Source organism: Euprymna scolopes, chromosome 10 (genome assembly GCF_053919585.1).
Source record: "Euprymna scolopes isolate OS-2025 chromosome 10, ASM5391958v1, whole genome shotgun sequence".
Classification (NCBI taxonomy): domain Eukaryota; kingdom Metazoa; phylum Mollusca; class Cephalopoda; order Sepiida; family Sepiolidae; genus Euprymna; species Euprymna scolopes.
The window spans coordinates 91,972,989-92,000,195 of record NC_136491.1 but is presented as its reverse complement, the minus strand read 5'-3'; positions in this window follow the sequence as shown (position 1 = coordinate 92,000,195).

Genomic DNA, 27,207 nt, shown 5'->3' with positions numbered 1-27,207 from the left:
TGGTTGATTGCAATCAAATCAATTGGTATTGAACTTGATTGATTGCAATCAAATCAATTGTTATTGAACTTGATTGATTGCAATCAAATCAATTGTTATTAAACTTGGTTGATTGCAATCAAATCAATTGGTATTGAACTTGATTGATTGCAATCAAATCAATTGTTATTGAACTTGGTTGATTGCAATCAAATCAATTGTTATTAAACTTGGTTGATTGCAATCAAATCAATTATTATTAAACTTGGTTGATTGCAATCAAATCAATTGTTATTAAACTTGGTTGATTGCAATCAAATCAATTGGTATTGAACTTGATTGATTGCAATCAAATCAATTGTTATTGAACTTGATTGATTGCAATCAAATCAATTGTTATTAAACTTGGTTGATTGCAATCAAATCAATTGTTATTAAACTTGGTTGATTGCAATCAAATCAATTGTTATTAAACTTGGTTGATTGCAATCAAATCAATTGTTATTAAACTTGGTTGATTGCAATCAAATCAATTGTTATTGAACTTGGTTGATTGCAATCAAATCAATTGTTATTGAACTTGATTAATTGTAATCAAATCAATTGTTATTAAACCTGGTTGATTGCAATCAAATCAATTGTTATTGAACTTTATTTATTGCAATCAAATCAATTGTTATTGAACTTGATTGATTGCAATCAAATCAATTGTTAAGAAACTTGTTTGATTGCAATCAAATCAATAGTTATTAAATTTGGTTGATTGCAATCAAATAAATTGTTATTGAACTTGGTTGATTGAAATCAAATCAATTGTTATTGAACTTGGTTTATTGCAAGCAAATCAATTGTTATTGAACTTGATTGATTGCAATCAAATCAGTTGTTATTAAACTTGGTTGATTGCAATCAAATCAATTGTTATTGTACGTGATTGATTGCAATCAAATCAATTGTTATTGAACTTGGTTGATTGCAATCAAATCAATTGTTATTGAACTTGATTGATTGCAATCAAATCAATTGTTATTAAACTTGATTGATTGCAATCAAATCAATTGTTATTGAACTTGGTTGATTGCAATCAAATCAATTGTTATTGAACTTGATTGATTGCAATCAAATCAATTGTTATTAAACTTGATTGATTGCAATCAAATCAATTGTTATTAAACTTGGTTGATTGCAATCAAATCAATTGTTATTAAATTTGATTGATTGCAATCAAATCAATTGTTAATAAACTTGATTGATTGCAATCAAATCAATTGTTATTAAACTTGGTTGATTGCAATCAAATCAATTGTTATTGAACTTGATTGATTGCAATCAAATCAATTGTTATTAAACTTGATTGATTGCAATCAAATCAATTGTTATTGAACTTGATTGATTGCAATCAAATCAATTGTTATTAAACTTGATTGATTGCAATCAAATCAATTGTTATTGAACTTGATTGATTGCAATCAAATCAATTGGTATTAAACTTGATTGATTGCAATCAAATCAATTGTTATTGAACTTGGTTGATTGCAATCAAATCAATTGGTATTGAACTTGATTGATTGCAATCAAATCAATTGTTATTAAACTTGATTGATTGCAATCAAATCAATTGTTATTAAACTTGGTTGATTGCAATCAAATCAATAGTTATTAAATTTGATTGATTGCAATCAAATCAATTGTTATTAAACTTGATTGATTGCAATCAAATCAATTGTTATTAAACTTGGTTGATTGCAATCAAATCAATTGTTATTGAACTTGATTGATTGCAATCAAATCAATTGTTATTAAACTTGATTGATTGCAATCAAATCAATTGTTATTAAACTTGGTTGATTGCAATCAAATCAATAGTTATTGAACTTGGTTGATTGCAATCAAATCAATTGTTATTAAACTTGGTTGATTGCAATCAAATCAATTGTTATTGAACTTGATTGATTGCAATCAAATCAATTGTTATTGAACTTGATTGATTGCAATCAAATCAATTGTTATTAAACTTGGTTGATTGCAATCAAATCAATTGTTATTGAACTTGATTGATTGCAATCAAATCAATTGTTATTGAACTTGATTGATTGCAATCAAATCAATTGTTATTGAACTTGATTGATTGCAATCAAATCAATTGTTATTAAACTTGGTTGATTGCAATCAAATCAATTGTTATTGAACTTGATTGATTGCAATCAAATCAATTGTTATTGAATTGATTGATTCCAATCAAATCAATTGTTATTGCACTTGGTTGATTGCAATCAAATCAATAGTTATTGAACTTGGTTGATTGCAATCAAATAAATTGTTATGTAACTTGGTTGATTGCAATCAAATCAATTGTTATTGAACTTGGTTGATTGCAATCAAATAAATTGTTATTAAACTTTGTTGATTGCAATCAAATCAATTGTTATTGAACTTGATTGATTGCAATCAAATCAATTGGTATTAAACTTGATTGATTGCAATCAAATCAATTGTTATTAAACTTGGTTTATTGCAATCAAATCAATTGTTATTGAACTTGATTGATTGCAATCAAATCAATTGTTATTAAACATGATTGATTGCAATCAAATCAATTGTTATTAAACTTGGTTGATTGCAATCAAATCAATTGTTATTGAACTTGATTGATTGCAATCAAATCAATTGGTATTAAACTTGATTGATTGCAATCAAATCAATTGTTATTAAACTTGGTTTATTGCAATCAAATCAATTGTTATTAAACTTGGTTGATTGCAATCAAATCAATTGTTATTGAACTTGGTTGATTGCAATCAAATAAATTGTTATTAAACTTTGTTGATTGCAATCAAATCAATTGTTATTGAACTTGATTGATTGCAATCAAATCAATTGGTATTAAACTTGATTGATTGCAATCAAATCAATTGTTATTAAACTTGGTTTATTGCAATCAAATCAATTGTTATTGAACTTGATTGATTGCAATCAAATCAATTGTTATTGAACATGATTGATTGCAATCAAATCAATTGTTATTAAACTTGGTTGATTGCAATCAAATCAATTGTTATTGAACTTGATTGATTGCAATCAAATCAATTGTTATTGAACTTGGTTGATTGCAATCAAATCAATTGTTATTAAACTTGGTTGATTGCAATCAAATCAATTGTTATTAAACTTGGTTGATTGCAATCAAATCAATTGTTATTGAACTTGATTGATTGCAATCAAATCAATTGTTATTAAACTTGGTTGATTGCAATCAAATCAATTGTTGGTGAACTTCATTGATTGCAATCAAATCAATTGTTATTAAACTTGATTGATTGCAATCAAATCAATTGTTATTGAACTTGGTTGATTGCAATCAAATCAATTGTAATTAAAGTTGATTGATTGCCATCAAATCAATTTTTATTGAACTTGATTGATTGCAATCAAATCAATTGTTATTGAACTTGATTGATTGCAATCAAATCAATTGGTGTTGAACTTGGTTGATTGCAATCAAATCAATTATTATTAAACTTGGTTGATTGCAATCAAATCAATTGTTATTAAACTTGGTTGATTGCAATCAAATCAATTGGTATTGAACTTGATTGATTGCAATCAAATCAATTGTTATTGAACTTGATTGATTGCAATCAAATCAATTGTTATTGCACTTGGTTGATTGCAATCAAATCAATTGTTATTAAACTTGGTTGATTGCAATCAAATCAATTGTTATTAAACTTGGTTGATTGCAATCAAATCAATTGTTGGTGACCTTGATTGATTGCAATCAAATCACTTGTTATTGAACTTGATTAATTGCAATCAAATCAATTGTTATTAAACCTGGTTGATTGCAATCAAATCAATTGTTATTGAACTTTATTTATTGCAATCAAATCAATTGCTATTGAACTTGATTGATTGCAATCAAATCAATTGTTAAGAAACTTGTTTGATTGCAATCAAATCAATAGTTATTAAATTTGGTTGATTGCAATCAAATAAATTGTTATTGAACTTGGTTGATTGAAATCAAATCAATTGTTATTGAACTTGGTTGATTGCAATCAAATAAATTGTTATTGAACTTGATTGATTGCAGTCAAATCAGTTGTTATTAAACTTGGTTTATTGCAATCAAATCAATTGTTATTGTACGTGATTGATTGCAATCAAATCAATTGTTATTGAACTTGATTGATTGCAATCAAATCAATTGTTATTGAACTTGATTGATTGCAATCAAATCAATTGTTATTGAACTTGGTTGATTGCAATCAAATAAATGGTTATTAAACTTGGTTGATTGCAATCAAATCAATTGTTATTAAACTTGGTTGATTGCAATCAAATCAATTGTTATTGAACTTGGTTGATTGCAATCAAATCAATAGTTATTGAACTTGGTTGATTGCAATCAAATCAATTGTTATTAAACTTGGTTGATTGCAATCAAATCAATAGTTATTAAACTTGGTTGATTGCAATCAAATCAATAGTTATGTAACTTGGTTGATTGCAATCAAATCAATTGTTATTGAACTTGGTTGATTGCAATCAAATAAATGGTTATTAAACTTGATTGATTGCAATCAAATCAATTGTTATTAAACTTGGTTGATTGCAATCAAATCAATAGTTATTGAACTTGGTTGATTGCAATCAAATCAATTGTTATTAAACTTGGTTGATTGCAATCAAATCAATTGTTATTGAACTTGGTTGATTGCAATCAAATAAATGGTTATTAAACTTGGTTGATTGCAATCAAATCAATTATTGTTGAACTTGATTGATTGCAATCAAATCAATTGTTATTGAACTTGATTGATTGCAATCAAATCAATTGTTATTGAACTTGATTGATTGCAATCAAATAAATTGTTATTGACCTTGATTGATTGCAATCAAATCAATTGTTATTAAACTTGGTTGATTGCAATCAAATCAATTGTTATTGAACTTGATTGATTGCGATCAAATCAATTGTTAATTAACTTGATTGATTGCAATCAAATCAATTGTTATTAAACTTGGTTGATTGCAATCAAATCAATTGTTATTAAACTTGGTTGATTGCAATCAAATCAATTGTTGGTGAACTTTATTGATTGCAATCAAATCAATTGTTATTGAACTTGATTGATTGCAATCAAATCAATTGTTATTAAACTTGGTTGATTGCAATCAAATCAATTGTTATTGAACTTGATTTATTGCAATCAAATCAATTGTTATTGAACTTGACTGATTGCAATCAAATCAATTGTTATTAAACTTGGTTGATTGCAATCAAATCCATTGTTATTGAACATGATTGATTGCAATCAAATCAATTGTTATTAGACTTGATTGATTGCAATCAAATCAATTGTTATTGAACTTGATTGATTGCAATCAAATCAATTGTTATTAAACTTGGTTGATTGCAATCAAATCAATTGTTATTGAACTTGATTGATTGCAATCAAATCAATTGTTATTGAACTTGATTGATTGCAATCAAATAAATTGTTATTGAACTTGGTTGATTTCAATCAAATCAATTGTTATTGAACTTGGTTGATTGCAATCAAATAAATTTTTATTAAACTTGGTTGATTGCAATCAAATCAATTGTTATTGAACTTGATTGATTGCAATCAAATCAATTGTTATTAAACTTGATTGATTGCAATCAAATCAATTTTTATTAAACTTGGTTGATTGCAATCAAATCAATTGTTATTGAACTTGTTGATTGCAATCAAATCAATTGTTATTAAACTTGATTGATTGCAATCAAATCAATTGTTATTGAACTTGATTGATTGCAATCAAATCAATTGTTATTGAACTTGGTTGATTGCAATCAAATCAATTGTTATTAAACTTGCTTGATTGCAATCAAATCAATTGTTATTGAACTTGGTTGATTGCAATCAAATAAATTGATATTAAACTTGGTTGATTGCAATCAAATCAATTGTTATTGAACTTGGCTGATTGCAATCAAATCAAGTGTTATTGAACTCGATTGATTGCAATCAAATCAATTGTTATTAAACTTGGTTGATTGCAATCAAATCAATTGTTATTAAACTTGGCTTATTGCTATCAAATAAATTGTTATTAAACTTGATTGATTGCAATCAAATCAATTGCTATTAAACTTGGTTGATTGCAATCAAATCAATTGTTATTAAACTTGGTTGATTGCAATCAAATAAATTGTTATTGAACTTGATTGATTGCAATCAAATCAATTGTTATTGAACTTGATTGATTGCAATCAAATCAATTGTTATTTAACTTGGTTGATTGCAATCAAATCAATTGTTATTGAACTTGGTTGATTGCAATCAAATAACTTGTTATTAAACTTGGTTGATTGCAATCAAATCAATTGGTATTGAACTTGGTTGATTGCAATCAAATAAATTGTGATTAAACTTGGTTGATTGCAATCAAATCAATTGTTATTGAACTTGGTTGATTGCAATCAAATAAATTGTTATTAAACTTGGTTGATTGCAATCAAATCAATTGTTATTGAACTTGGTTGATTGCAATCAAATAAATTGTGATTAAACTTGGTTGATTGCAATCAAATCAATTGTTATTGAACTTGGTTGATTGCAATCAAATCAATTGTTATTGAACTTGATTTATTGCAATCAAATCAATTGCTATTAAACTTGATTGATTGCAATCAAATCAATTGTTGGTGAACTTGATTGATTGCAATCAAATCAATTGTTATTGAACTTGATTGATTGCAATCAAATCAATTGTTATTAAACTCGGTTGATTGCAATCAAATGAATTGTTATTAAACTTGATTGATTGCAATCAAATCAATTGTTATTGAACTTGATTGATTGCAATCAAATGAATTGTTATTAAACTTGGTTGATTGCAATCAAATCAATTGTTATTGAACTTGATTGATTGCGATCAAATCGATTGTTATTGAACTTGATTGATTGCAATCAAATCAATTGTTATTAAACTTGGTTGATTGCAATCAAATCAATTGTTATTAAACTTGGTTGATTGCAATCAAATCAATTGTTGGTGAACTTGATTGATTGCAATCAAATCAATTGTTATTGAACTTGATTGATTGCAATCAAATCAATTGTTATTAAACTTGGTTGATTGCAATCAAATCAATTGTTATTGAACTTGATTTATTGCAATCAAATCAATTGTTATTGAACTTGACTGATTGCAATCAAATCAATTGTTATTAAACTTGGTTGATTGCAATCAAATCCATTGTTATTGAACTTGATTGATTGCAATCAAATCAATTGTTATTGAACTTGATTGATTGCAATCAAATCAATTGTTATTGAACTTGATTGATTGCAATCAAATCAATTGTTATTAAACTTGGTTGATTGCAATCAAATCAATTGTTATTGAACTTGATTGATTGCAATCAAATCAATTGTTATTGAACTTGATTGATTGCAATCAAATAAATTGTTATTGAACTTGGTTGATTTCAATCAAATCAATTGTTATTGAACTTGGTTGATTGCAATCAAATAAATTTTTATTAAACTTGGTTGATTGCAATCAAATCAATTGTTATTGAACTTGATTGATTGCAATCAAATAAATTGTTATTAAACTTGATTGATTGCAATCAAATCAATTTTTATTAAACTTGGTTGATTGCAATCAAATCAATTGTTATTGAACTTGATTGATTGCAATCAAATCAATTGTTATTAAACTTGATTGATTGCAATCAAATCAATTGTTATTGAACTTGATTGATTGCAATCAAATCAATTGTTATTGAACTTGGTTGATTGCAATCAAATCAATTGTTATTAAACTTGCTTGATTGCAATCAAATCAATTGTTATTGAACTTGGTTGATTGCAATCAAATAAATTGATATTAAACTTGGTTGATTGCAATCAAATCAATTGTTATTGAACTTGGCTGATTGCAATCAAATCAAGTGTTATTGAACTTGATTGATTGCAATCAAATCAATTGTTATTAAACTTGGTTGATTGCAATCAAATCAATTGTTATTAAACTTGGCTTATTGCTATCAAATAAATTGTTATTAAACTTGATTGATTGCAATCAAATCAATTGCTATTAAACTTGGTTGATTGCAATCAAATCAATTGTTATTAAACTTGGTTGATTGCAATCAAATAAATTGTTATTGAACTTGATTGATTGCAATCAAATCAATTGTTATTGAACTTGATTGATTGCAATCAAATCAATTGTTATTTAACTTGGTTGATTGCAATCAAATCAATTGTTATTGAACTTGATTGATTGCAATCAAATAACTTGTTATTAAACTTGGTTGATTGCAATCAAATCAATTGGTATTGAACTTGGTTGATTGCAATCAAATAAATTGTGATTAAACTTGGTTGATTGCAATCAAATCAATTGTTATTGAACTTGGTTGATTGCAATCAAATAAATTGTTATTAAACTCGGTTGATTGCAATCAAATCAATTGTTATTGAACTTGATTTATTGCTATCAAATCAATTGTTATTAAACTTAGTTGATTGCAATCAAATCAATAGTTATTGAACTTGGTTGATTGCAATCAAATCAATTGTTATTAAACTTGGTTGATTGCAATCAAATCAATTGTTATTGAACTTGAATTATTGCAATCAAATCAATTGTTATTGAACTTGATTGATTGCAATCAAATCAATTGTTATTAAACTTGGTTGATTGCAATCAAATCAATAGTTATTGAACTTGGTTGATTGCAATCAAATCAATTGTTATTAAACTCGGTTGATTGCAATCAAATCAATTGTTATTGAACTTGATTTATTGCAATCAAATCAATTGTTATTGAACTTGATTGATTGCAATCAAATCAATTGTTATTAAACTTGGTTGATTGCAATCAAATCAATTGTTATTGAACTTGATGATTGCAATCAAATCAATTGGTATTGAACTTGATTGATTGCAATCAAATCAATTGTTATTGAACTTGATTGATTGCAATCAAATCAATTGTTATTGAACTTGGTTGATTGCAATCAAATCAATAGTTATTGAACTTGGTTGATTGCAATCAAATAAATTGTTATTAAACTTGGTTGATTGCAATCAAATCAATTGTTATTAAACTTGGTTGATTGCAATCAAATCAATTATTATTAAACTTGGTTGATTGCCATCAAATCAATTGTTATTGAACTTTATTGATTGCAATCAAATCAATTGTTATTGAACTTGATTGATTGCAATCAAATCAATTGTTATTAAACTTGGTTGATTGCAATCAAATAAATTGTTATTGAACTTGATTGATTGCAATCAAATCAATTGTTATTGAACTTGATTGATTGCAATCAAATCAATTGTTATTTAACTTGGTTGATTGCAATCAAATCAATTGTTATTGAACTTGGTTGATTGCAATCAAATAACTTGTTATTAAACTTGGTTGATTGCAATCAAATCAATTGGTATTGAACTTGGTTGATTGCAATCAAATAAATTGTGATTAAACTTGGTTGATTGCAATCAAATCAATTGTTATTGAACTTGGTTGATTGCAATCAAATAAATTGTGATTAAACTTGGTTGATTGCAATCAAATAAATTGTTATTGAACTTGGTTGATTGCAATCAAATCAATTGTTATTGAACTTGATTTATTGCTATCAAATCAATTGTTATTAAACTTGGTTGATTGCAATCAAATCAATTGTTATTAAACTAGGTTGATTGCAATCAAATCAATTGTTATTAAACTTGGTTGATTGCAATCAAATCAATTGTTATTGAACTTGATTGATTGCAATCAAATCAATTGTTATTGAACTTGATTGATTGCAATCAAATCAATTGTTATTAAACTCGGTTGATTGCAATCAAATCAATTGTTATTGAACTTGATTTATTGCAATCAAATCAATTGTTATTGAACTTGATTGATTGCAATCAAATCAATTGTTATTAAACTTGGTTGATTGCAATCAAATCAATTGTTATTGAACTTGATGATTGCAATCAAATCAATTGGTATTGAACTTGATTGATTGCAATCAAATCAATTGTTATTGAACTTGATTGATTGCAATCAAATAAATTGTTATTAAACTTGATTGATTGCAATCAAATCAATTTTTATTAAACTTGGTTGATTGCAATCAAATCAATTGTTATTGAACTTGATTGATTGCAATCAAATCAATTGTTATTAAACTTGATTGATTGCAATCAAATCAATTGTTATTGAACTTGATTGATTGCAATCAAATCAATTGTTATTGAACTTGGTTGATTGCAATCAAATCAATTGTTATTAAACTTGCTTGATTGCAATCAAATCAATTGTTATTGAACTTGGTTGATTGCAATCAAATCAATTGGTATTGAACTTGATTGATTTCAATCAAATCAATTGTTATTGAACTTGATTGATTGCAATCAAATCAATTGTTATTTAACTTGGTTGATTGCAATCAAATCAATTGTTATTGAACTTGGTTGATTGCAATCAAATAACTTGTTATTACACTTGGTTGATTGCAATCAAATCAATTGGTATTGAACTTGGTTGATTGCAATCAAATAAATTGTGATTAAACTTGGTTGATTGCAATCAAATCAATTGTTATTGAACTTGGTTGATTGCAATCAAATAAATTGTTATTAAACTTGGTTGATTGCAATCAAATCAATTGTTATTGAACTTGATTTATTGCTATCAAATCAATTGTTATTAAACTTGGTTGATTGCAATCAAATCAATAGTTATTGAACTTGGTTGATTGCAATCAAATCAATTGTTATTAAACTTGGTTGATTGCAATCAAATCAATTGTTATTGAACTTGATTGATTGCAATCAAATCAATTGTTATTGAACTTGATTGATTGCAATCAAATCAATTGTTATTAAACTCGGTTGATTGCAATCAAATCAATTGTTATTGAACTTGATTTATTGCAATCAAATCAATTGTTATTGAACTTGATTGATTGCAATCAAATCAATTGTTATTAAACTTGGTTGATTGCAATCAAATCAATTGTTATTTAACTTGATGATTGCAATCAAATCAATTATTATTAAACTTGGTTGATTGCAATCAAATCAATTGTTATTGAACTTGATTGATTGCAATCAAATCAATTGTTATTAAACTTGGTTGATTGCAATCAAATAAATTGTTATTGAACTTGATTGATTGCAATCAAATCAATTGTTATTGAACTTGATTGATTGCAATCAAATCAATTGTTATTTAACTTGGTTGATTGCAATCAAATCAATTGTTATTGAACTTGGTTGATTGCAATCAAATAACTTGTTATTAAACTTGGTTGATTGCAATCAAATCAATTGGTATTGAACTTGGTTGATTGCAATCAAATAAATTGTGATTAAACTTGGTTGATTGCAATCAAATCAATTGTTATTGAACTTGGTTGATTGCAATCAAATAAATTGTTATTAAACTTGGTTGATTGCAATCAAATCAATTGTTATTGAACTTGATTTATTGCTATCAAATCAATTGTTATTAAATTTGGTTGATTGCAATCAAATCAATAGTTATTGAACTTGATTGATTGCAATCAAATCAATTGTTATTAAACTCGGTTGATTGCAATCAAATCAATTGTTATTGAACTTGATTTATTGCAATCAAATCAATTGTTATTGAACTTGATTGATTGCAATCAAATCAATTGTTATTAAACTTGGTTGATTGCAATCAAATCAATTGTTATTGAACTTGATGATTGCAATCAAATCAATTGGTATTGAACTTGATTGATTGCAATCAAATCAATTGTTATTGAACTTGATTGATTGCAATCAAATCAATTGTTATTGAACTTAGTTGATTGCAATCAAATCAATAAATATTGAACTTGGTTGATTGCAATCAAATAAATTGTTATTAAACTTGGTTGATTGCAATCAAATCAATTGTTATTAAACTTGGTTGATTGCAATCAAATCAATTATTATTAAACTTGGTTGATTGCCATCAAATCAATTGTTATTGAACTTGATTGATTGCAATCAAATCAATTGTTATTGAACTTGATTGATTGCAATCAAATCAATTGTTATTGAACTTGGTTGATTGCAATCAAATAAATTGTTATTAAACTTGGTTGATTGCAATCAAATCAATTGTTATTTAACTTGGTTGATTGCAATCAAATCAATTGTTGGTGAACTTGATTGATTGCAATCAAATCAAGTGTTATTGAACTTGATTGATTGCAATCAAATCAATTGCTAGGTCAGTAAAAGGTCACAGGAAACTAATAAAAAATGGAGATTTAGACGAAATGGCAGTTGTTTGTTTTGATTAACAGCGAGAGTGACCGAATTCCAACACATCCCATCAGCAGCACTCAAGCCAAACCAACTCATGCTCTTCCACTTTGCCTCCAAAACAAATATCAACAATAAATCTTATTTATATTTTCATAAATCAAAGCGTTGTGATTTTTTTTCTGAGTACAGCAATAATATGACACAGATTGGAGCAAAAATGAAGATCAGATACAATTTTAATTCAAGTCATTAAATTAAAAAATTGTATCTTACTTCCTGTAAAAATAAGATGGCTGCTACAAAATTGCTGGAAGCTGCAGGAGTTGCTGGAAACTGCAGGAGTGAGCTGGAACTGCTTGAGTTGCTAGATACTTCAAATGTGAGCTGGAGCCGCTGGAGTTACTGGAAGTTGTGGGAGTGAGTTGGAACTGTTGAAGTCACTTGACACTGCAGGAGTGAGTTGGAGTGTTACCACTGAGAGATAAGGCCGGTAAACTGATCTATGACATTATATTTAAATAACGTATAATAAGCAACAATCGATACAACTGGAAGTCTCACAATAGGTCTTATTTTTGTCAGTTTAACTTATCAATTCGACACTTTTTTTTCCAAACTAAATAAAAGCATTAAAATATATTAAAACACAAAACTCATCCAGGGAGGTAGAAGAGTAACTTATCTTGCTTTTGGTAACATTTATTTGTTATCTATTAAAATATTTTTACCCTTTTTTTCGTTTGTTTGCTTGTCTGGTAAATCCCCAGATTTTCACATATGTCTATCAGAAAAAGTTGAAAATTTCATGTTATTTTTATTTGTTTTGAAAACTATTCTTGATTGTAATAGCGTCAACTTCATTTGTTTCCTTTGAAATTTCTTGGTTTGTTTATGTCTTATCACATTTTAGATGTAAAATAATTTCCGTGGATAAAATAGGAATTAATTGTAGAAGAAATGTGCTATTCCATCGGTTTTGCTTTGTTTTTAAAATTATAAAAACAGATAATTTTGATATGAATGTTTTTTAGTCTCAACTTATATTTAATACTAGTCAGTTAATGACGGGTTAGACCCAGGAAAGTAGGAAAAAGTATAAATGCACATGGTGTAGAATGTGGTCATAAGAGGACTTATGGAAGAGGGTGAGAAAATGAGCTACTTCCTCTGTAGGTTATGACGATGATGAAGATGGCGATCCTAGGAACAAATGTAATATTTTAATATTACAAAATAATGTGTATGAAATGGCGTTCTATAGTTAAATAAAGTAATGGCTAATAGCGTAAACACAATAAATTTTTATGTGCAATCTGTTGTTGCAAACCTATGGTATTTTGGTCCAGAGGAGAAAAACTGTGCCGCTTTTATCTATATATATAAAAGCAAAAATGTGTGTATGTATGTATGTTCGCTTTTTTTGTATGTCCGCAAAAAGATTTTTTTCGGCGGCTTCTCGAGGCTGTTGCTCATTTTTAAAACTTTTTATATCGCGTCGAAATCATAATATCTATGAGTTACAAACAGGCGTCGCCCGTCTATTTAATTTGCCCGACTTTGAAATGTTAAATATTCAACATTTTGGGATCGCCGCATATTGCTTTTGTTTTTCGGTATGAAAAAAGCGAAAATCGATTCTAATCACTGGCCCATGGCTAGTAGTCTCTAGAAAGCGATGTAACGTTTGGTCAATGTCAGCTTACCATCGTCATATCAGACAGTTGCTTTCATTTCGAGACGAGACACTCCCCCTAATAAACAGGGAGCTGGTTTTCCCCAAAGTTAGATAAAAACAAACAAACCGGGTTATTAACCTCATTAAAAACTGTCCTACAGAAAATGTTAACTGCTGAATAGCTATTGCTTATGATCGCCGCATATGCATTAAAAAAAAGAAGCCAACACACTCGCGGTAAATAAAACACTGTCCCATGTCATTAACTCGTCAAAAACGGGCACCTGCCAGGTCGCACATTTTTCTTTTCATACTTTACTATTTTCCAACTGCGTGTCAAAGCTTCGTTTTTTTTTTAAACAATCAACGGTTTTTCTTTTCATTTACCTAAAAACACACTCTTACAAACACCCGGGCAACGCCGGGTACCTCCCACTAGTTATATATAAGATTCAAAGATTTATTGAGTATTTCAAATATTTGAAAGCTACGTGTATTTTTTTCAAGACGTAAAAACGTAACCGTGATTTTTTAAAAAGTTTGAGTTAAAAAAGAAATATTTCTGCACTAGTAACTTTTATTGCTTGTTTGCATTTAAATTTTTTGTTTGAATGTGATTTGTTTCATTTTTACTTTTTGTCTTTATACACACACACACACACACACACACACACTCACACACACATAATACTATATACATATATACATACCTTATATATACTATATACAGTGTATATATAGCATATATCGTGTAGATATAGTATACATATAGTGTATATTTGTTCCTTTTTTATTTTTCTATATAGTATAGAATATATATAGAATACACAGGGTGAGCCAAAAAGTAGGTGGACAGTAAAAAACATTTATTTAGATCTCATATATGTACAACTATATATAATAAGACAATTATATTAATACTAGCAGGACCTGTTAACCGGCACTGCCTAGTGAAAGCCTGTCCCTCCTGCTCGCAAAAAAGTAAACTATAGTTGTTGTTAGTGGCCACTGCCATCTCTGAACAATTGCTGACAATAGCGACTGTAGCTGAAATAAAATAATCTGTTTTCATTGCCAATTAGTGCTGGTTTGGGGTGATAAAATGCAGGTACTGTTTGAATTTAAGAAAAGCGATTAAGGGAATGTGTAAATCAGTATGAATTAATAAAATGATGAAAAATGATCCATTAGAATAATAATGGAAAGTAAAAACACAAGTTTAAGAGGTTAGGAATTCTCACTGTATATGAACTGTTTAGAGTGATTGAAATCAGTGGTAGCTATTTCTGTTTGTTGTTCAAGTCTTTCTCTTCTTTCAAATTTTCCAGTCATCTTTTTTAACGTGTAAAACAAAACAATTATGACTTTTCTCAGTTCATTGAGTATTGTGATGTTAAGAACAGCATACACTACCAACCTCCCCATCTTAAGGATAGCGTTCGAATAATCACCTTCAACATGTAAAGAATGGCTTTCAGAGTAGACAACCCCTCTTTTTTCGTGTGTGTTTGTGTGTGTGTGTGTGTGTCTGTGTGTGGAAAAATAATTCCCCAAAATTTAACCGTGATAATCATTGTAAAAAAAAGATTAGAATTAGGGGTGGCAGTGTTGGTAGGAGATAAATAGATTTGTTTATTGCGTGTGCACACAAAGCTGGCAGCCAATGAATTACAGTGCATAATACAGGTCTTTATATCTCTATAAGTACTTGTCTCCGCAAAATTTGAATGAGATTTTCTTAACCAGCATAGTAGAAAACCTATAAAAGTCGTCATTCTGAAAAACTTGTGGAGGTGGACCTAATGTACAAATTTACCCCCACAGATTTAAATAAAGTATATTTAAATAAAGTACATATAAAAAAGTAACTATGTTTGAAAAAAATATAATTAATTACTGGAATAAATGCACAAAGTGAGCAAACAAGCGAGAGAGGAAATGAATGTTTGTTGTTTTTTCTTCTTTGGCATAAGTGAGCAAAAGATCAAGTGAATGAGAGAGAGAAAGAGAGAAAGCATGCGAGAGAGAGAGAGAGAGAGAGAGAGAGAAAGAGAGAGAGAGAGAGAGAGTTGGAAAGAATATATACAGAGAGAGAGATAGAGATAGAGAGAGAGAGGAAATGCAAAACTACGCTCTAAAAAGCAAGAAAATGAACGCAGCAATTTATTCAGAGGGCAAAAGTATCATTGTGATGGCATATTTGAATGGTACATTAGTGTTCATTTAGCATGCATATACCGTTAATCTGGAATATAAGAATGATCAGAGTTCAGCTAATCAGATTGAGCGGAATTAGTCTGGGGAAACTTTATTATTTTTGAATCGGAAAAGTCTGAGTTTATGATCCAGTTACTAAAGGTGAAACCCCATATCTGCCAAAAGAGCAGAATTCCTACCGGTGATGACTGGGGGCATTAGGACAACTTGATATTTAGAAAGAAAAATAGGACCTATTTCCTCTAAAGATTGTTATGATTGTGATGATGTTGCTCCTAGGATGAAATATAGGATTTTATTATAATGACTAAATGTGTCTAAAATGTCGTTCTAAAGTTACATAAGATAGTGGTGAATAGTCTAGACATTATACATTTGTATGTGGCATCTGTTGTTGCAAACCTAAGGTACTTTGGTCCAGAAGGAAATTTCTTCAATCGAAATATTATATATGGAGATATTATTTAGCAACACAAGGGATTAAACAGTTTTGCTTCTTGATTTACACAGCTTTGCAGTCTACCTTTTATGCTTTGACAAACATTTTCTACTTTTGGCTCAGCCCAGTATATGATATGTATATAGTACATATGTATATATATATATAGTATGTATATTATCTATTAGGTATATCAGTCAACCACGGTCGTGGTTGAATATATGCTTAAGTCCGAAATTGAATGAATCGAGACACATTCAAACCCCCACCACTAATTCCGTTCGCAACCAAATTTCAAACAGCTTATATAGTTGGATAGAACACCTCATTAGCTACATTTTGAAAAAAAAATTTCGAAAATTGGTTCAGTAGAAAAAAAGTTACAACAAAATATGTGGGTTCACAAACAGGAGAGTAAGTACATAAGTGACTAACGCTTTTTTTTTTATTTTGCATAACTTTTTTTGTATATAAATATTTTTTACTGCGATTTTGCCAATATGACATGTTAGCGTAACGGTTAGAGTACCGGGGGTTGGTGGAAAGATTTTAGGTTCAATCCCGTGTATCATTTTTTTTATAATTAAAAAACCGAACTTTTTTTTAATAACTAATTTTTTTTTAACTCTCCTTATGATTTTATAACAAAAAATGGTGAATTTATCGATTAAAAATATTAGTGAATTCTATGATATACATATTCTTTAAATGAACTAAAATTTTTCGTTATCACATTTGATGAAAAATGTAGTCCCATTTTGGCAATGCGTCTGACCAATGATACTTTTGAACCCGCGACCAGCACTGCGATGTCATCAGCATCAGCCTGGGCATAAATATTCCTATTTTTAAACTCCTTTAAAAGAGGATTCAGCATACAGTTCCATAGTAAAGGTGATAAAATCCCACTTTGGGGGTTTCATTTAACTACTTCCCTTTTAACAGTTGCCCTCAGTAGTTCTACTTGAACTGTTCTGTGCCTCACCATATACTCAATCCATCGGATGAGTACTGGTGGCACATTAAGTTCTCGTAGTGACTTGAACATACTACTGAAGGGTATGTTGTCAAAAGCTCCAACGATATCTAAAAAGACACTGAGTGCCATCTTCTTTTTTGTTAGTTTACGCTCTATACAGATCACGAATTCATGAACCGCAGTCTCGGTAGAGACCCTGGCTCGGAACTACTGTGATTGAATGATAAATATTGCATAAATGTGTGTTTGAGAGCTAATTTTTTTTGACAATCATTAATAAATATTATAAATTTATATATTAATACAATAGCAATGCCTGGAAAAGTCATGGATTATATGGAAAAATGCGCGCATGAAAAGTAATATTCTTAAGATTTTATTAAACCTGGAAAAGTAAAGGACAAGAAATTCAACCTGAAAAAGTAAAGAACAAGATATTCTAGTAAAGTAAAAAATAAGAATTTTTTAGACTTAAAATATTGCAGCTAAAAATAAAATTTGAATATTGATAAATATTTTATTTATTATTTGCATATGTTGTTGTTTATTGTTGAGTTAGAAAGAATTAAATAATCCTAATTATGATATAATAAAATTATTAATTTTTATGTAAATTATAAAATTATTAACTCCATCTACTAACTAACTAACTAATGAATTAATTTTATTCAAACAATTTTCACTACATAAATATATGCAAATAATAGGGGGGAAATAAGTTCAATCCAGCGACTGACACCCTTTCTAACTCCACAATAAACAGCAACATATGCAAATAATAAATAAAATATTTATCAATATTCAAATTTTATTTTTAGCTGCAATATTTTAAGTCTAAAAAATTCTTATTTTTTACTTTACTAGAATATCTTGTTGTTTACTTTTCCAGGTTGAATTTCTTGTCCTTTACTTTTCCAGGTTTAATAAAATCTTAAGAATATCACTTTTCATGCGCGCATTTTTCCATATAATATATATATATATATATATATATATATATATATATATATATATATATATATATATATATATATATATATATTTATTTATTTTATAGTATTTATATATTTTATATCATATATATAATTGCCAGTACTTGATTTTTTTTCAGTTTGTTTTTATTTCAATAAATATGTAAAAAAATATTTTCAAATTATTCACAATGAAAACAAAAAACAAATTTTAGTTTTTAGAATCCATGATAAACAACGATGTTTATCTTTTAACGCAGAGAATCGTGTCTGTTTTCTTTCTTTTTTCAATATATTAAAAAAAGTTTTTTTCATCCTTTGTACAAACAGCTGTCATTCATTATCGACAGTCTGCCTGCTCAACAGCTCTTGTTGCTTTGCTTACTATCCGTGACGTCATTTTCCAGTTAACAGGCCTTGCATCTTGGTGGTGATGGCTGGAGCTATTGGAGTCACTGAACGCTGGAGTGAGATGAAGATGCAGGAGACGCTGGAAGCTGCAAGAGTCGCTGCTTCCCAACTCTCTCTCTCTCTCTCTCTCTCTCTCTCTCTCTCTCTCTCTCTCTCGTATAAGGTAAGCAATAGCAGAGAGTGAACTGCATATTGCATAATTAAGGCAAGCAATAGTAGAGAGTGAAACGCATATTGCATTCAGGTAGCTTGTGAGTCGTTCTCAAAAGGACTGAATCGTATTAATAGTGTGGTAGAAAGCCCTGAAAAAGGCTGTTTGAACTACAACTGTTGAGTCCCTGGGTTGCTGGGATTGATAAGCTGACACTGTGACGAGTACTTAAAATAATTAATATTTTTATAATCTTCAAAAATACAGAAATTACGGTTTACTAATGTTTCAATTTCTCTATAAATTTAAAAATAAAATAAAATTCTTGACATTTTCGGCTTCCATAGAAATTCTTTGCGGCGCTTTGTTTATTTTGAGAGAGTGAAAGCCTGTCTCTGTTACTAAACTCCCGCTTTTTGGGGATAATCAGGCAATTTTTTCAAAATTAAAAATAAGGTCTTTTCTTTTTTTTTTTTTAATTTTTTATTTGGTATCTTAAGACTTTACTAATTATTTTTTAAATAGTTCCAGAAAACTATTATTTTTAAGGGACATTTCCAATTAATTTATTTAATTTTCTAACTAAGCTAAATTTTCAAATTTTCGTAGTCGCTGTGAAAAAACTTTTCATTGTAACTTATGTTTTTCAAGTATAAAAATATATCTTTCCTTTTAAAGATTACCTTTAAAGATTAAAGATTAAATTTAGGTTTTAGTCTTTCAAACACAGCTTCCGTACATTCATATCTGATCTACCTCTGCATTCCATGTTTAAAAAGATGTGTTCTCTATAGTATCAGACCTTACCGAATGATTAATTGTAGGCATAGACCGATTCATACCATCAAAAATATTCCAACAAAAACCTAATAGCCAGCCCTGGTTCTCCACAGAATGTGCTGCTGCCATCGCGCACAGAAATCATTTTTTCCATAGCTACCAACGTAATAGATGTACTGAGACTAAAGCTGCTTTCAGGACTGCCAGTAACCAGCAACCACTGTAAAAGAGTAATAAAAAATGCAAGAGAGCTATATGCTCAGTCTGTTAAATCCAAAGTAGCTGAGCAGCGGCTTGATTCCCACCAGTTTTGGCAAATAGCAAACAGGATTCTGAACAGAAGTGTGCATGCTATCCCAACCATCATGATTGGACCTGAGGTCATCTCGTCAGCATCAGACAAGACCAGACTATTTGCCAAGAACTTTGTAGCTAATTCTACTCTATATGACGAAGACCATCAACTCCCCATATTTCTTCCTATAACAGACAACACGCTAGGTAACATACAAATATCTGTGCATGAGGTTAGCAAGCTAATCAAGAACCTTGATTCCAGTAAAGCAACTGGCCCTAACGGCATTCCAGTTATAGTGCTGAAAAAATTCCAACCAGAACTTGCCCCCATACTTACAAAACTTTTTAAGCATTGCCTTAAGAAGTGCTTTCCAACATGCTGGAAAACCTCATCAGTATGCCCTGTATTTAAGAATTCAGGTGAAAAGTCATCTCCCTCTCAGTACAGAGCAATAAGTCTCCTGTGTGTCATGAGTAAGTTGTTGGAATCCATATTAAATAAAGAAGTAGTCAACCACCTCAGCAGAAATAATTTTTTTAGTGACATGCAATATATTTTCTGCTCCGCAAGATCTACATCAGATGTGCTAACGGTTATATCTCATAGGATTAGCGAATCTCTTGACAAAGGCTTCCTTTCCAGGGCAATTGCTCTTGACATATCGAAGGCCTTCGATAAGGTATGGCACAAGGGCCTACTTCACAAGATTTCCAGCTACAGTATTACTGGAAATGTTTTTTCAATCATTAAATCATTTCTCTCTGATAGGTTCATAAGAGTAGTGGTTGATGGGCAGAAATCAGAGGCCCATAGTATTAATGCTGGAGTCCCTCAGGGGTCCATCCTGGGCCCAACTCTCTTCCTGATCTACATCAATGATCTCCCAGAACACATACTAAAATCATTCGTTGACATCTATGCTGATGACACAACCATCTATGGCAACACATCAAAGGCTATAAATGACAAAGTTCTCTCTAATTCTCTCTCCTCTGATCTTGAGTGCGTGGTACAATGAGGGAAGAGGTGGGTGGTCACTTTTAATGCATCCAAAACCAAGCTTCTATCTTTACATCATCAACGCTCTGATCCCCATCTGGCTTCAATTGAAAGGGATGGCTCTCGTCTTGGGGAGGCTCCATGTTTTGACAAGCTTCTGGGTTTGACCTTTACTCCTGATCTGAAATGGAACACGTACATCAGGTCTATTGCTAAGGACGCTGGGAAAATGGTGGGATCCTTCTACCGCTCCAGAGGATATCTCACTACTGATGCAATTCTCTATCTGTATAAAAGCCAAGTACGTCCAAGGATGGAGTACTGCTGGCACATCTGGGCAGGAGCTGCTAAAACAGCCTATCCTGCCTTGACAAAGTACAAAATAGACTTCGTAGCTTAGTGGGGGATGCCCTTTTCTCTTCCCTGCAGCCTCTCTCCCACAGAAGAGACATTGCAAGCCTGTCTTTGTTTTATCGTTATTTCCATGGCAGGTGCTCGTCTGAGCTCCAATCTCTCGTCCCCCCTCGCCAATCTTTCACGAGAAACACCCGTCTGACTGAAACTACTGTCAATAATTTTCCTTACTCTTTATCTGTGCCTAAATCCAAACGTAGATTCCATGAGCAGAGCTTCTTTCTTAAAAGTGCACGACTGGGGAACTCTCTTCCGTTTGCCTGTTTCCCACCTGACTACAACTTGGATGTCTTCAAGTCCAACATAAACAAATTCCTGACAAACTGCCCACTTAAGTAAGACGCTCTATCAAATCTCCAATACTAATGATTACTACAATACTATCTCATTGATTACTGTACACGCAATAACCCTTATCCCTGAGTGGCCCCCGGGCCTTGATAAGTGGTGACCTCCATGTAAAAAAAAAAAAAAAAAGTAATCAGAAACTTATTAAAAATTATATTAAGCTTGCCTTTATAATATGGGCATGATCAATTTTCACAGTTGGATTGCATGTATGTAGTAAACAAAAGGAAAAATATGCAAAAGATACAATAATTTATTTATCCATTTATTTATTGCAGACTATTTTTCTCATCTTCTAGTTGTTTCACGACGTTTTGACCAACTATTCCTCTGGCCGGGATAGGAACGTCACGGTTCACCACCTGACGGAGGCCAAAGGAATAGTTTTTTTTTTTTTTTTTTTTTAATTTTTTTTTTTACATTTCCACCCCAAACAAGGCACATTGTGACTTTGGTGTAGGGGGCTACTATCAGAGGCAGCAACTACTGGGGCACTATGTTGGGATTTGGGCAGCAAGATGTCGGTTCACGTTGCACTTGAACTTCTGCATGTCAGTACAGTTGGGGAAGCAGGAACTTGGAATGGAATTCCAGAGTCTAGCGGTTCTGGGGAAGAAACTACTGGAGTAGAAAGATCTTTTACATCTAGGGATCTCTGCTGTGTGGGGGTGGGATTTAGCTGCCTGTCGGGTTTGTCGAGGGTGCTCACGTCGTGGGGGCACAAGTGTCTGCAGTTCGTCAGAGCATTCACCATTAAAATACTTGTAAAACAGGCAGAGGGATGCAACGGCAACGTTTCCGTTTCGTCGATGGGACAAAGGCTGAAGCTTAGATGCCAGTTCAGGGCCTATCAGATTGGCGACTCTTTTTAGTTGGCCGAAACGTCATAAAACAACAAACTTTAGGTTGAGAATAATAGTCCACAATAAATAAATGGATAAATAATACAAATTACTCATCTCAATAAGAATTCCAATTAATTATGCAATCATTTATATGGAACTTAAATAAACAAAGTTATCCCCCTTTGAATGAAAAGTAAAGTTATTTTCCTTTGAATAAGACGTAGTGTTATCTCCCTTTGAATTAAAATGTGACGTTATCTCCCTTTGAATTAAGACGTACAGTTATTTCCCTTTGAATGAAGAAGTAAATGCATACTTCATTTAAAACAACTTCTTGTGTGGGAAAACGTTAGGTGATTTTACACACATTTTTTTTTTTTTTAATCCTTATACAATGAAAAGAATATTATTTATGCAACTATCTATTTATTGAATTTAACCACGTTTAGTTGATTACCCTGTTGGCGAGACCATGAGTTTGCCAACTCTAGCCACGGGCCTCACGCCTCTTAAAGAACGGCGACACCTTTTTTCCGATCATTTATTTTCAAATATTGAGTTGATCTGAGGATGATTTTTCTCAATAAATTATTTTTAATTGATTAACTTGTTCGAGAATAAACTTTGTTTCAATTAAGATAATTTTACGTGCTAGATTATTAAAGAATTACATTGGCATTTTCGTGTTTCCATGTGATTTTCTAATAACATTAAAACCACCATTACATTAATAATTCGCCACTTCATATTTGTTGTCCCCAATTCACATTATCCTATCTAGGATTAATGTGTTTTAAGAGTGACCTTTTCGCTTTCACTGTAAAATTTTCTGCTAGGAGTAATGTTTTCTAGGAGTATAAAACAATTATTCTATATGTAAGATTACATTTGAAACTTTGGTACTACTGCTCTTTAGTGCCCGTTTTTCCGTGAGTCGCGCTCGGAAATGCCCAGCGAAAAACGGAAAACGCCAGATTATAACGTGCGAGTCGAGAGAAAAAATAAAATAAAATAAATAACCGCCGTACTATAACGAGCAAACGCAAGTATATATATATATATATATATATATATATATATATATATATAGTGGAAATGGTAATTAATAAAAACTGAAGAAAGTGCTCAATACTGTTGTAGAGCAAATATGCGTTTTATTTTTTATGACCATATCTTTCTGTTAAGTTACATTATTGTTTCAGCTACCCGGCTGTTTTTTTGGCCGTCTGTAGCTTCCTCAGACTTTTACAGAAATGTTCGTTATTATGGGATGAAAGAGTGAATGAGGTCGGAGGGGGTGCGAGGAGGTCGGAAGAAAGAGAGGAAGGGAACAAGGGGGAAGGTGGGAGGGGGCGCTTGGTATGTCGGTAAAGGTTAAGGTAAAGCAACTGATGAGGCAAAGTAGGCTGAGAAAGGTTGTTAGAGAATGAAGAAGGAGGAAATTACTGAACCGGGTAGCTTTTTACTATATGCTTTATGATAGAGACAAAAGGATTCTTTCCAAATTTTTATCTCCACATAAATTCACTAAAATAATTGTCAAGCAGATCGCGGTTGGTTCCACACTCTCTTTTATTTCATTGTTTCGCCCCCTTCCATATCAAATCCACATAATTTGTGGTAGCCCTAGTTGTAGTGTCCACGAAATTATAACTGTGGTTAACTGTAAGATTTTTATACCCTTCTGATCCTACTTTGCAGTACGCTTTCCAGCAATCGGAAACTATCGTGTTCCCTGGCAGTATGTACTTTTTTTATTAACGGAAGAAGGATTTCTGAGTTACAATCTGGGACTGTGACAAGTGTTGCGGACCAGGATATAAATACCCTAACTCGCTACAAGAAAAAACAATGAAACGAATTGAATGAAGGAAACAAAGAACTCAAATGCTGGAATAAAATAAACATGTCGTTTATTTTCTGTTGAGAAATGAAAGTCTTGGGTGTACACGTGTTCATTCAGCCGTTGACGACTAAGTGCGTGGAAGGAAAGGGGGAATGCAATAGAGAAACGCGAAGTGGCAAGCCGGCCTGTAGAAAGAGAGGGTTAAGCTCAGTAGAGAGTCGTGCACATGTCTGTGTTGATGGACCAAAGCCGAAGGGGAGATAGAGTGAGAAAGTCAATCCAGTTCATGGAGAGAGGAAGTGTATAAAGTGTACGTACTGTCTGTTGGCTTTTTGTCCCACAAAGTAGCAAGTGGTGTGAGGCACGCTGTCGGTCTGTAGACCGCCCAGCTAGGAAGCTGGTCTGAAAAAAGGGAGAAGCTGCTTATTGCTCTTGCTTTTATAGGTGTTTCCGCTCGTCTTTTGCACATGTGTGGATTTCCTTTGAAAGGGGAAGTGACGATGTCCCTGTGTGCATACGTGTGCGCGTATGTGAGTACATGTGTGTGCGTTAGCGTGTGTGTGTATACACGTAAATATGAGTGTATATACGCAAACGTTAATATATCTACTTGTGTGTACATGTGCGCGTATGTTTGTGTGTGCGTATGTATATGACAAGTAATATAGCTTGAGATGTGAACTCGTGTTTTTGTATGAGACTAGAAAAGGCTCGCACACAACAAAACCCTCCTTCTCAACAGGGTCATATCTCCTTATGACACTATCGTTTCCTGGGAGAGTTACTTATTTGAGGAACATCCTGGGAACGCAACCAGCTCCCCAGGGGAATAAACGATATCAAACGATAGGCGCATGGAAACAGCAACAGGTTGAGATGTTATCGGCTATAACCAGCTGTAATGGGTTGTTTCTTGAGTATTTATTCTTTCGTTACAGGCATAAATAACACATTTCAGAACAACAAGACATTTTAGAAGATTGGAAACGATGGTCAAAATTTGATTATTTAAGTGGGCGGTTTGACAACAATTTTTTAACATTGGATTTAAAAATAACCATGTTGCATTCAGCTAGGAAGCAGCCCAGCGGTATTGTGTTCCACAGATGGGATATTCTTTGAAATAACTTTGTACATGATAGTTACCTTTAGTTTTAGATACACAGAAAAAGAAAAGAAATTACTAGACAGTGGTTGTAGCGAGACGTTTTTTTGTAAATGTTTTACAGGGCGTAGGGTATAGATTGGAGCTCAGTCAAGTACTTACATTGAAAATAATGCTAGACAATATCGTCAAAGAATGAGAGTTTAATATAGAAACGTTGTTTTAATTTGAATAAAATAAAATACGCATCAAATGCGCTTGAAAGCAAATCACAACATACTCATTCTTTGACGTTATTCTCGCGTTACCTGCGCACAGTTCAAACAATTCAAAATACAACCGCCAGATACAACGCACGGCTCTATATAGACTCCTTTCTCCGAATTAACAACATGGAAAGAAAGAAGAAAAATAAAAATAAAAAATAAAAAACAAAGAACACACTGAAGATGAAGGCTACCTTCGAAATATATTTGTAATAAATTTCAAACAAGTAAAATATTTGTTTATTTTCCTAATATTACGTTGTGATTTGGTTTCAAGCGCATTTGATGCGTATATCATTTTATTGCTAGACAATATATTTTTTTTATTACAATTTCACCCCAAATAAGTCACATTGCCACTTTGATGTAGCGAGGCTACTATCAGGGACCTAAGTTGCAAGGGTACTATGTAGGGAGGTTAGCAGCAAGATGTCCGTTCACATTAAACTTGAACTTCTGCATGTCAGTACAGTTGGGGAAGCAGGAAACTGGAAGAGAATTCCAAAGCCTAGCAGTTCTGGGGAATAAGCTGTTAGAGTAGAAGGCCTTCCTAGATATAGGGATCTCTACTGTGTAGGGGTGGGACTTTGCTGCTTATCAGGTTTGTCGGGGATATTCTTGTCGAGGGGGCACAAGGGCTTGTAGTTCGTCAGAGCGTCCACCATTAAAATACTTGTAAAACAGGCAGAGGGATCCAACATTTCGTCGATGAGACAGGAGCTGAAGCCTAGATGACAGTTCGGGACCTATCAGGTTGGCAACTTTCTTTTGGACTCTGTCCAGGAACGCGAGACTAGTAGCAGATGCACCAGCTAAAATGTAACAGCAGCACTCCATACATGGGCGAATAGTGGCTTTGTAGAGATAAACGATACTTTCAAGCGTAAGTAACTTTCTAGCACGATAGAGAGACCCCACCTTCTTTGCAGCAGCCTTGGCAATGATTTCGATGTATCTATTCCAACTCATGTTTCCTGTGAACATTAAGCCAAGGAGCTTGAATGAATTACTTTCAGGTAATGTATCTTTAGCAATATCTATTGATGGTTGGTAAGGTTTCTTGTAATTATTAAAGGAAACGAGCTTTGTCTTGGTAGCGTTGAACGTTACCATCCATTTTTGGTCCCATTCCACTACAGACTGATATAGGATTGAAAGGTATCTCAATCCTGAACTGACCAATGGCA